At 34.2% G+C, this 10,120-nt stretch overlaps 1 pseudogene; it reads right to left on the bottom strand.

Annotated features, from left to right (window-relative positions):
* Positions 1-3,051: 3,051 nt before the first annotated feature.
* On the bottom strand, positions 3,052-4,492 carry LOC130736673 (uncharacterized; annotated as a pseudogene).
* Positions 4,493-10,120: the final 5,628 nt, after the last annotated feature.

Genomic DNA, 10,120 nt, shown 5'->3' with positions numbered 1-10,120 from the left:
TAATAGACTCTTTTGGCAGGATCAGCATCGCAGATTCAAAGGGAAAGAACTCAAATTCAAATATTAAAATAAAACAAGACAGAAAATTTCACCACTTCCTAAAATATGAATGAAGTTCTCTTGTTGAAAGCAATACTTGTCGAGGGAATCATAACTGTACTCTATGAGTAAATCATCTAACACAGCATCTCAAACATAATGCAATGAGCAACATGTCCGTTGAAGAAAAAATGTAAATGAACCAAAACAGAAAAGGAAGCGAGAAATTGAGGCAAGAAAACAAAAGAGCAGATAGCACCATACCAGAATCCATTTTCATGTGATGGGCATTGAAGAAAAACATAGTAGATGGTATCAAAGTGATGTCAAAATACTTGACATAGACTTGAATGTCTGGGGAATCAACATCAACCAGTGCCACTGTTGCAAACTTGGACACATCCCTTGCTGCTTTAGAAAACTGTATCAACAACATGCCACCATAAGCGTAAACAAAAAAGGTTTCATTTGGGAAAATTAAAAAACAATAAAATTATGGGTCCCAAGAAAAAAATTTGAGAAAGAAACGATAAAATTGAAATGCATGAAAACAAATGATGAAGGAAGGGACAGCATACAATTTGATCGAGCTGGAGACAGACAGGGTCAGAGGCACGACCAAAGCGGAGGACAAGGACCTAAATTGAGTAATGATTCGTTCACACTTTTTAAAATATATATATTAACTAAATATTATCGTTTTTTTTTTCAAAAACTAAACGAGTTTAAAATATTTACCTAGTCATTGTTTTTTTTACCCAATTTGAAAATGTTTTAAAAGAAAACACCAGCCACTTTAGCCCAATTCTTTTTTTAGGAAAACCCAAATACCAAACCTAGTATCCTTTCTTTTACCTTTTGCCTCTGCTACTGTTCATCATCCTCCAGCCGTCAACTACCAGGTTTTCTCCCTCTCCCACTTTCTTCTTTCTCCTTCCCTTGCTCCGTCACTGACGAGACGCGTATCTGCCGCTCCCTGCCGTGTCCAATACGCGCGCGCGCCGTATCCGTTCTTGCCGCCATATTCGGAGCTTTCCCTTCGTATCCGACACGTTTCCGTGGCGTATCGCACGCGTTCCCGTATCTAGGGCGTGTCGATACGCCGGTTACGCGCGGTATCCGTGCTTCCCAGCACATTATGCTACAAGTCAATTCAGTATTAGTTATGTTTTTTTTTTTGGGTTAAATAAGTTTTAGGTCCTTGAACTATAGCGAGATTTTGGTATCCATCCCTGTATCAACATTTTGATGGTTTCAATCCTTTAAAGTTACATTAGTTTGTTTCTCCAACGAGTTATGTCGGCTTTGAGTCGGCTGGTCACCCTAATTCTTAAAATTGGTCATCCGACCGACTCAAAGAATTAGCTTTGAGCCTTTCAACTTCCACCCGACGCTGACGCCAGGCTGACTCTAAATCAGCTTTTGCATTGATTTTTAGTTGTTTAACATTGGTTTTTGGTCGACGCTATTTCACATTTTTATTTTGCAAATTTAGAAATTTCAACTTACTTATTTTTTAATGTGAGTGAACGATGGGTTATTTAACCTAAACGTTTCATGAACCATTTATACAACCCTCACTACTAGAAATTCGCTCTTTAGCGACGGATTTAGCGACCGAAATATTTCAGTCACAAATAGCGACAGATTTTGCGATGGGATCCATCATATTTTGGTCATACTCCACATTAGACTTATTAGCGACCGAGCTAGCGACAAAATTATTAGTGACTGAAATTTCTGTCGCTAAATGTAGAATAAAAATAACAAAACAAAGTAGCTACCGTTTTAGCAATGAATTATTTAGCGACCGATATATATGTCGCTATTAGTGGCCGATTTACCGACGGAAGTGTTAGAGACCGAATTTTCTGTCGCTAAGAGTAGAATCAAAATAACAATGCAAAGTAGCGATTTAGTGACGAAAATGTTAGCGACCGAAATTTCTGTCGCTAAGAAATAGAATAAAAATAACAATGCAAAGTAGCGACGAAAATGTTAGCGACCGAAATTTCCGTCGCTAAGAAATAGAATAAAAATAACAATACAAAGTAGCAACCGATTTAGAGGTTGAAATGTTAGCGACCGAAATTTCCGTCGCTAAGAAATAGAATAAAAATAACAATGCAAAGTAGCGACCGATTTTCTCTAGAGTAATCTATGAAGGATAAATGACACTAAGTAATTACTCCCTCCGTTCCTAATTATAAGACCTAGTTTCAAAACTTCATGTTCCTAATATAAGACCTCTTACAATAATCTAGCAAAAGGTTTTGTACTCTTCCATATTTACCCCACACATAATTGTATGTTTTCAATTTCAAAGTTACCACCTACCATTAATAAATGCAATGATTATTAGTGAGGGAAAATGATAAAGGATAAATAGGGAAGAATGTATGCATTTTTAAAAAACTAATACACTAATTAGTCACATACTCACATTAAGTGTTTTCTTAATAAGCGCAAATTTTTAGAATAGGTCTTATATTTAGGAACAGAGTTAATATGTTACAACCTTTTCTATTATTATTTTATTGCATCAATATGTTAGAATACAACATATCAGTTACACTCTATCTTATCAACGTGCATATGACGTTAAAGAGTGGTTTTAATGGCCTTTTATCACTCTACTAGTACTTTTTACCCGTGGGATGCACGGGGGATATTCATTTTTTGGTTTTTGTGTGTGTTGTTTTTGTTAAATTTGTTTTTATTTAAATATATTTCATTGATTAAAAGATATACAAAAATTTAGTTTATGAATTCTTATGTTTTTTTTAAATTAAATATGGTGAATTGGTTTGAACTAATGAGGAGCAATCTTGTTTCGTTGCTGGGAAATAAGAGGCCAGTTGAAAGCTAAGTATATATGAAGTGTTTCATCATTTAAATAACCTTCATTGATCAGCAAGCGGAAAAATATATAGTAAAGTCTGAATACACATGATTACCCAGAAAAAGTTAAACACACAATTAAAGTAACATTTTTGAAAAAAAACATCCTCTTCACATTACATTGCGAAATACTTCTTTGTAAACTACATTTGAATTACTATTTGAATTACTGTCATCACCATCGCAAATGAGGATTTTTAATCCTTTACGATTGGTGACTCTAGAGAAGGCTACATATAATTGGCCATGTGAAAACACCGATTTTGGCAAATATCACCCTACACTTTTTAGAGATTGTCATGGCAAAAGAGAGCGCTATAGGGAATTGTCTCCTTTGAAACTTTAAAGGAATTCTCCTATCTGATGGGGTTAATGTTAATCTTGGTATAAACACCCTTTTTCCAGTATTTGTTCCTGATATAACCTTGCCTTCCAAAGCATATTTGCCCATTTCAGTGATAATCAGACGTGTATCATTGCACAATCCAGCTGATTGATCGATGTTTCTTTAAAGCATCATTGGAGCTCTTTTTTTTTAGCTTTAACAGATGATTAGGCAAGCCTGAAGAGTTTATTGTGTTTAAAAACTCTGGTGTATGGATATCATCTGGACTGTCATAATTGTCGTATGATGAACATGTGTTATCGACACTCAAATAAATTTTCTCATCTGCAGGCAACAATGACATCATGTATTCATTCAAATTATCAACAATCTCATTTGTAGGAGCTAAAATAGCACGACGTTGGAAATTTTTTGGATTTTCGTAGTTCTGAAGGAAAGACGGATAAGTAGAGTTGACAATAGAAACCATTGCATCACCTGAATGTGGGATCAAAAAATCCTAATGGATGTCTAGGATTGTTTCATCTTCTATCTGCTTACCTGCATTTCCATCTCCTATGCTTAATATCCACTCTGGAAATTTTTTTAGCTCATCAACCTCTACAGCTGTTTTTCCAGTTTGTAGCCTCATGTTTTTTTGTTAATGTAAGCACCTGGTCATGATTCAAAAGATAAGAATATTGTTATAGCTGAAGTTATTGGTTAATTTTTATTTGTTTGGAAGTAATTGATCAATTTAAAAGCAGACATTTTTTTGGAGAAATGGCAATGTACCTGACAATGATCCCAAAGATAAGAAGCATTGATGGTGGCGTGGACTATATCCTCCCTTCTACCTTTAGACATTACTGGTAAAATTTGCCTAAAGTCTCCACCTAACACAACAACTTTTCCTTCAAAAGGCTTGATGTTGCTGTTTTTATTGGTAAGTCTCATAATATCTCTTAGAGTTCGATCCACCGCTTCAAAACAATGTTTGTGAGTCATGGGTGCTTCATCCCATATTATGATTTTAGCTCTGATGATCAATTTAGCCAATGGACTTCCATGTATAATGTTGCAGGTAGAGTCTTCATCAACATTAATTGGAATACAGAACCTGGAGTGAGCTGTTCGACTGCCAGGAATGAGCAAAGCTGCAATTCCACTTGATGCAACTGCTAAAGCAATCTCTCCTTTGGATCTTATGGCTGCTGATAAGGTCATTAAACTGACTAAATAAAAAAATAACTGGAAATATGTTATTAAAATAGGTTAAAATAGGTAAAGAAAAGTCACATTGATTGCATATTCTTATATTTATCATCATAATCATAGAAAGGGTTACAATAGAAAACTGAAAACATTCGGGAGTTTCAAAGGAATTAATAAATTTAAAATTTAAAATCTTGAATATTATTAATAAGTTGAAATTTAATGTGCCTTTATAATGCCTTAAATACCTCTCAACTTGTACATAAAAATCTTACCATTTTATTTTCGAATTAAAGATAATAATATAGCGTTAAAATTTATTTTCAAAAATAACAATGAAAGATAATTAGTTTTAAAACAAAACAAAATTAAATTAAAAAGGGTATGAAAATACACATTAAAATAACCATAAACTGGAATAATATAAAAAATTAATATCATTTTTACACCATCAAAAAGGACTGAAAGGGATTAAGCTAAATAAAAAAAAGAATTAAATAAAAAATGCAGCTTTTTTTGGTATCAGTTTCTTCTCACGTGCCTCCACATGACTGTCATGGCCAGTATCTTTTAAAGGCTTTGTTAATTTAACATTGCTAGATAGGTAAAAATCCAAACTAAATTTAAACTCACAGTAAAGATTCAAACAACTAACATTGAACATTGGATCAACAAACCAAATACATAATAACAATCTGGGAAAAAGTTTTAGGACAAACTCATACGAATCTGCCAATTGAAATTCACATAACTATTATTCAGGAACAAAATTAAACTTTCACATAGCAGCAAGCCATCCGATTATACTCCCATAAAATTATCCAAAAACAATAGACACTTCAACAACTGCGATCTTTGTAAACTTAAAGCAACACATATCTCCTGCACGAACCCCATTACGTTGACAAAATTTCTTCCAGCCTGATCCAATCCTCACATATTTCTTGTTTTTGCTCAGCAGTTTGCACGTAACATCATCACCCACATGCCCTCGAAGCTTCAATGGAGAAACTCCAAATTGACGAATAAACACTGCAATTTTAGTTGGCAAGGCCAGAAAAATGAAAAAGTTCATCAAAACATGAATATAAAATATCAATGAAACTAAGGAACAAATAGATAGATATTCTGTGATGCTCACCACATAACTTCCAACAGTTTGGGTTTTTGAAAGTGTTACCACACATGAAGGATTTTTATCTTTAAACTAAAACACAACAGCAGAACCACTTGAACTTTTGTAGAACTATTAAGATGAAAACATATAAGAGAGAGTAAAACAACAAAGAAGCGCAATTGACCATTACCCTATTCATTTCGTGCAAAACTGCAAATGCAAAGGGAGGAACAGTGTTGGACATGACAGAATATGAATTCATGGAGTTAGCCATGACAAAATATTAGCTCTGGCTTTGATGTCTATGCACATACTATTGTAACTATATATAAAGCTCAAGAGTGTGCATCTAACATCAAAGAAAGGAACCAAGAGGCTAGAATTAAATTAATTTTTAATATACTAATAAATATATTAATTTATGTACCTTTAATATTCAATTGTAAGCTTCACTAAAATTCCCTTGAGATTCCATCACTTTGCTAACTCCCCTATGTTTTAATTTAATCAAATCATTTCCACATTATTACTTGTGCACAATCCCTTCAGCTTCAATCTTTTTAATAGATTTAATAGTGTATAGTAATAAATATTTAAATTTATTAATTTATGTACCTTTAATATTAAATTGCAAGCTTCACTAAAATTCCCTTGGGATTCCATCATTTTGCTAACACCCCCTATGTTTTAATTTAATCAAATCATCTCCATATTATTGCTTGTGCACAACCCCCATCAGTTTCAATTTTTTTAATAAATTTAATGGTGTTACACAGCCTCTAGTTAAAACAAAACAAAGAGACACAATATGAGCTTCATAATTTGACAGTTTAGTGGAAGGAATTTAGAAAGATACACTGGCAGTCCTAGAAAGTTAAGGAAACCAAATCTGTTAAAAATATATTGGCTAAAAATAAAACAGAAAAGAATCATGTATCTCAATGGTAGTATGGTTTATTAAAATTTTACACAATGCAAGTGACAATACAGAAGCTGAACTACAAATTTCGAGGAAGCAAAAAGATCAATAAAGTTATAAGTTAGTATCTTGTCGTGAATGGGTTGGAGAAGTTAGGAGTAGCTGAAGAGCGCTTAGAAGAAGAAACAGAGACGTCAGAAACCATCTTTCTTTCTTTCTTTCAATGTGTTGTGCATGTTTCTGTAACAGCAACTCAAATTGTCACTTCGTGACTGTGGATGATTAAACTGTCAAATAATGTGTACGAAAAAAGATTGCAGGCTTTCAAGAATATTTTGAAGTAAATGCCATGGCTACAACATGTGAGGTGTGTATAGCCAAAACTATGTGTTTCTTTTTGGCTGCTTTTGTTCCTGGTTGTTGAGCCACAACACTGTTACCCTACAAAGTGTTGAGGCTTTATATTCTAATCATTAATCAAGTACCAATTTTGGCCTTGGATGTTGGACATCACATTACAGAAAACAGTGCAAAATTTGCATATAGTATGTGTTTGTAAATTTATTGGGTTTTGAGATGATCCAAATTAAAGGCTGAAATTATGGCTTTAATATGTCCATCACTCACACAGTTACTCATAATATAGTAACCAATAGGTTAATTTGATTTTAAGAATGCTCTTAACTGAAGAATTAAGTTTGAGAGTTACAAACGAACTTCAAAATTTAAACTAATTGAAAGAAAGATATAAAAAATTTCCCTTGACAGATACAAAAATATAAATTCCTATACAAAAAATCAGATACAAAATATAACTATTTAATATTTATAATAGGTCCACAATGACAACTCAAATGTTTCCAAACATTAAAAGTAGAGGTCAAAATCTACTTTCTACAAATCAATATCACAATACCAATCACACACCAAAACAATCAACAATGGTGACAGTTTATTCAACCCTATGGGTAAACCTAATTTCATATCAATAATAATGTCACTGAAGGAAAGCACATGCAGATGCTTGGAGGTTGCAAGCATCTTCATTCATTGTCCACAACGCCACCCAAGTTTCCCAAGGAAAGTCCAAATTCCACTATTGAATTGGTACAGAGGGAAGTGTGAGTAGACTTCTAATTAATGAAGAGAAACTAAGCATGATAGCAGACTTCTGGCACTAAAATCCGTCTTATTTCCTTTTCTTCACATTCACTTTTTTTGGTAGATCTCAGGTCTATCATCACTACGGTCCCTTCAAAATCACTTTTTTGATAAGTGAAAAAAAATTAAGAATTTGATCAAGAAGTCCGAATAAATAACCAAAAACAGAAAATTAACAACCGTCAAACTAATATTCATACATCACATATGATAATTTGGTTATTTCATATCCATAAGTTTGATGTAATCTAAATTGTAAGCAATATATCCATTATGATCACCTGGTTTAGGTCCTTCCAATGCTGCTCCATTATAGCAAATACTTTCTCTATCTCCAGGCTCACACCCACCACTGGAACTTGATCTGAACCTAATATCCCAACATGTGTTCTCATATCAGTCACTACCAACAATTGAACCATATACGGATGGGAATTTTGCTATTTCATATCCATAAGTTGAATGTAATCTAAATCCATAAAAAAAAGTCACCTAAAAGGCTAAACATTTCAGACTTAATTAACATAGAACACTAAATTAACACTTAAATTTTCATCTGCAAGTAGTGTTTGAACTTTGAATTCTACCTGCTAAAATCCCACAATATATAATATCCCAATCAACTCAGCCCAAAATCAAATTGGAGCAACTGGAAAAATGTTTTGGCTGAGGCATGTGAACTAAGAAACTCACTTGAATCATGAAAGGTTGTGAGGATAGACATTTGGTTAATGTGTCCTCTAACTGCACACTTTTGTGTCAAATGACAGGGACCATAAAAAGTGAATTATTTCAAGAATAAATCTAGAAACATCCTATATCAAAAACATTCAAGAAAATGAGGGGCCAATAAGAGAGAAAACGCATGCATAGAATCAGTATAGATAATTTTGACACAACTTAAGCTGTTTTGAACAGAACAAAAATAAATCCAAACACATACTAAAATGAATAGAGTACAATCATAGCTGCATACAATCAATGAACAGATCTAAAATCTCTCCACTTACAATCATACCCGAATGAACACAATCATGCTGATTCCAAGCCAAATTGTAGATTTTCAAATGATCTAAGAGTTATATCTTATAAATATAGTGGAAACATCAAGCTAGTCCATTTATTAGCGATAGAACTGGACCAGAAATTGCTGACTTGTAATGTGTTATCACTAAAATTTGGCTTCTTATGTTAGTGTTATATAACCAAGCCAAGAAGAGGATAGGAAGAAGTGTTTACTGTAGTTAAAGTGATAAACCCCTGAATAGTGAATATTCGAGATATTCAGGTCTCTCAGTAACCCAATTACAATGATCCCCCCAGGATAGCCAAACCTTTTGTCTTCCACCTGTAGCATAATGTAACCCATGGTAGAAATCAGGCTAAAACAACCCATTAAAACATATATGAGAACAAAATAAAATAGCAGAGATAACATTTACATGCATCAAGTACTCATGGACCCTAAATGGAGAAAATTCAATATTAACAATAATTGATAGAGACAAAAAAAATTTGGGCCTTTCAGGGACAACAGAGAGAGAGAGAGGGAAAGAAAATTCAATACCACAATCAAGAACAATGTAGAAGAACGACACCAATGCACAAACTGGAACCCCATAATCCCAGCAAAGGCGCACCCAATCTGCAATATCAGATCAGAAAAAAAGAGTCAACTGTTTGCGATAATCACCATTGATAAACTCTGATTCCAACTAAGCTAGTAGCATTACTATATATATGAACATAAATTCACCTAAATCAGCAAAATACTGCACTTTAAGAAACTAAATCTAAACAGATAAGGAATCAAAAAAATGCCACAATAATCACAAATGACGAAGAAACAAAATTGCAAACCTGAAAAGGAATCCATGTGATGGAATCGTCACCGAACTCTCCCGCAGAGATCAAATTGTACTTCGTCGAGTCATGTAGCCTCCGTCTAGGCCTCAGGCCACGTCCATCGTCCTGCGAAGATTCAATGATCGGTTACTTCCGCTAACCTGCCCCAAGAACTTGTCAGACACCAAGCAACCAAACTTCAAGCATAAGTGACGGAGTAAAAAAAGAATCAGATCATTTCTTTCTAAATTAATAGCACAACACCACCAGAGATCAAATACAGTGGAGGAGGAGGGCGTTGAGGAGCATGTGGTTGCAGATGAAGCCGATGATGACGGTGTTCCAGAAGGCGGTGGAAGGGCGGGGGTGTCGAGGAGGTACTGGAAATCAGAGGCAGACACAGAAAAGCAGCAAACACGACTTCTCTATAGAAGGTTTTAAACGATTTAAAACCTAAAGAAACGGCTAAGAGAAGGAGAAAGGGGAAGCGTTAGCGTTTCTCTTTTGTTGAAACTGAAAAACGTTTCAGGTCAGAAAAGGAACGAAAGTTAGATTGAATGAAAGAAGGAGTGAAACTGAGACAATGGCGAATCAACGG

The sequence above is a fragment of the Lotus japonicus genome, chromosome 2, assembly GCF_012489685.1.
Source record: "Lotus japonicus ecotype B-129 chromosome 2, LjGifu_v1.2".
NCBI classification, from domain to species: domain Eukaryota; kingdom Viridiplantae; phylum Streptophyta; class Magnoliopsida; order Fabales; family Fabaceae; genus Lotus; species Lotus japonicus.
Note: the sequence above shows the minus strand (reverse complement) of the source record. Positions and strands in the feature narration are given on the sequence as shown.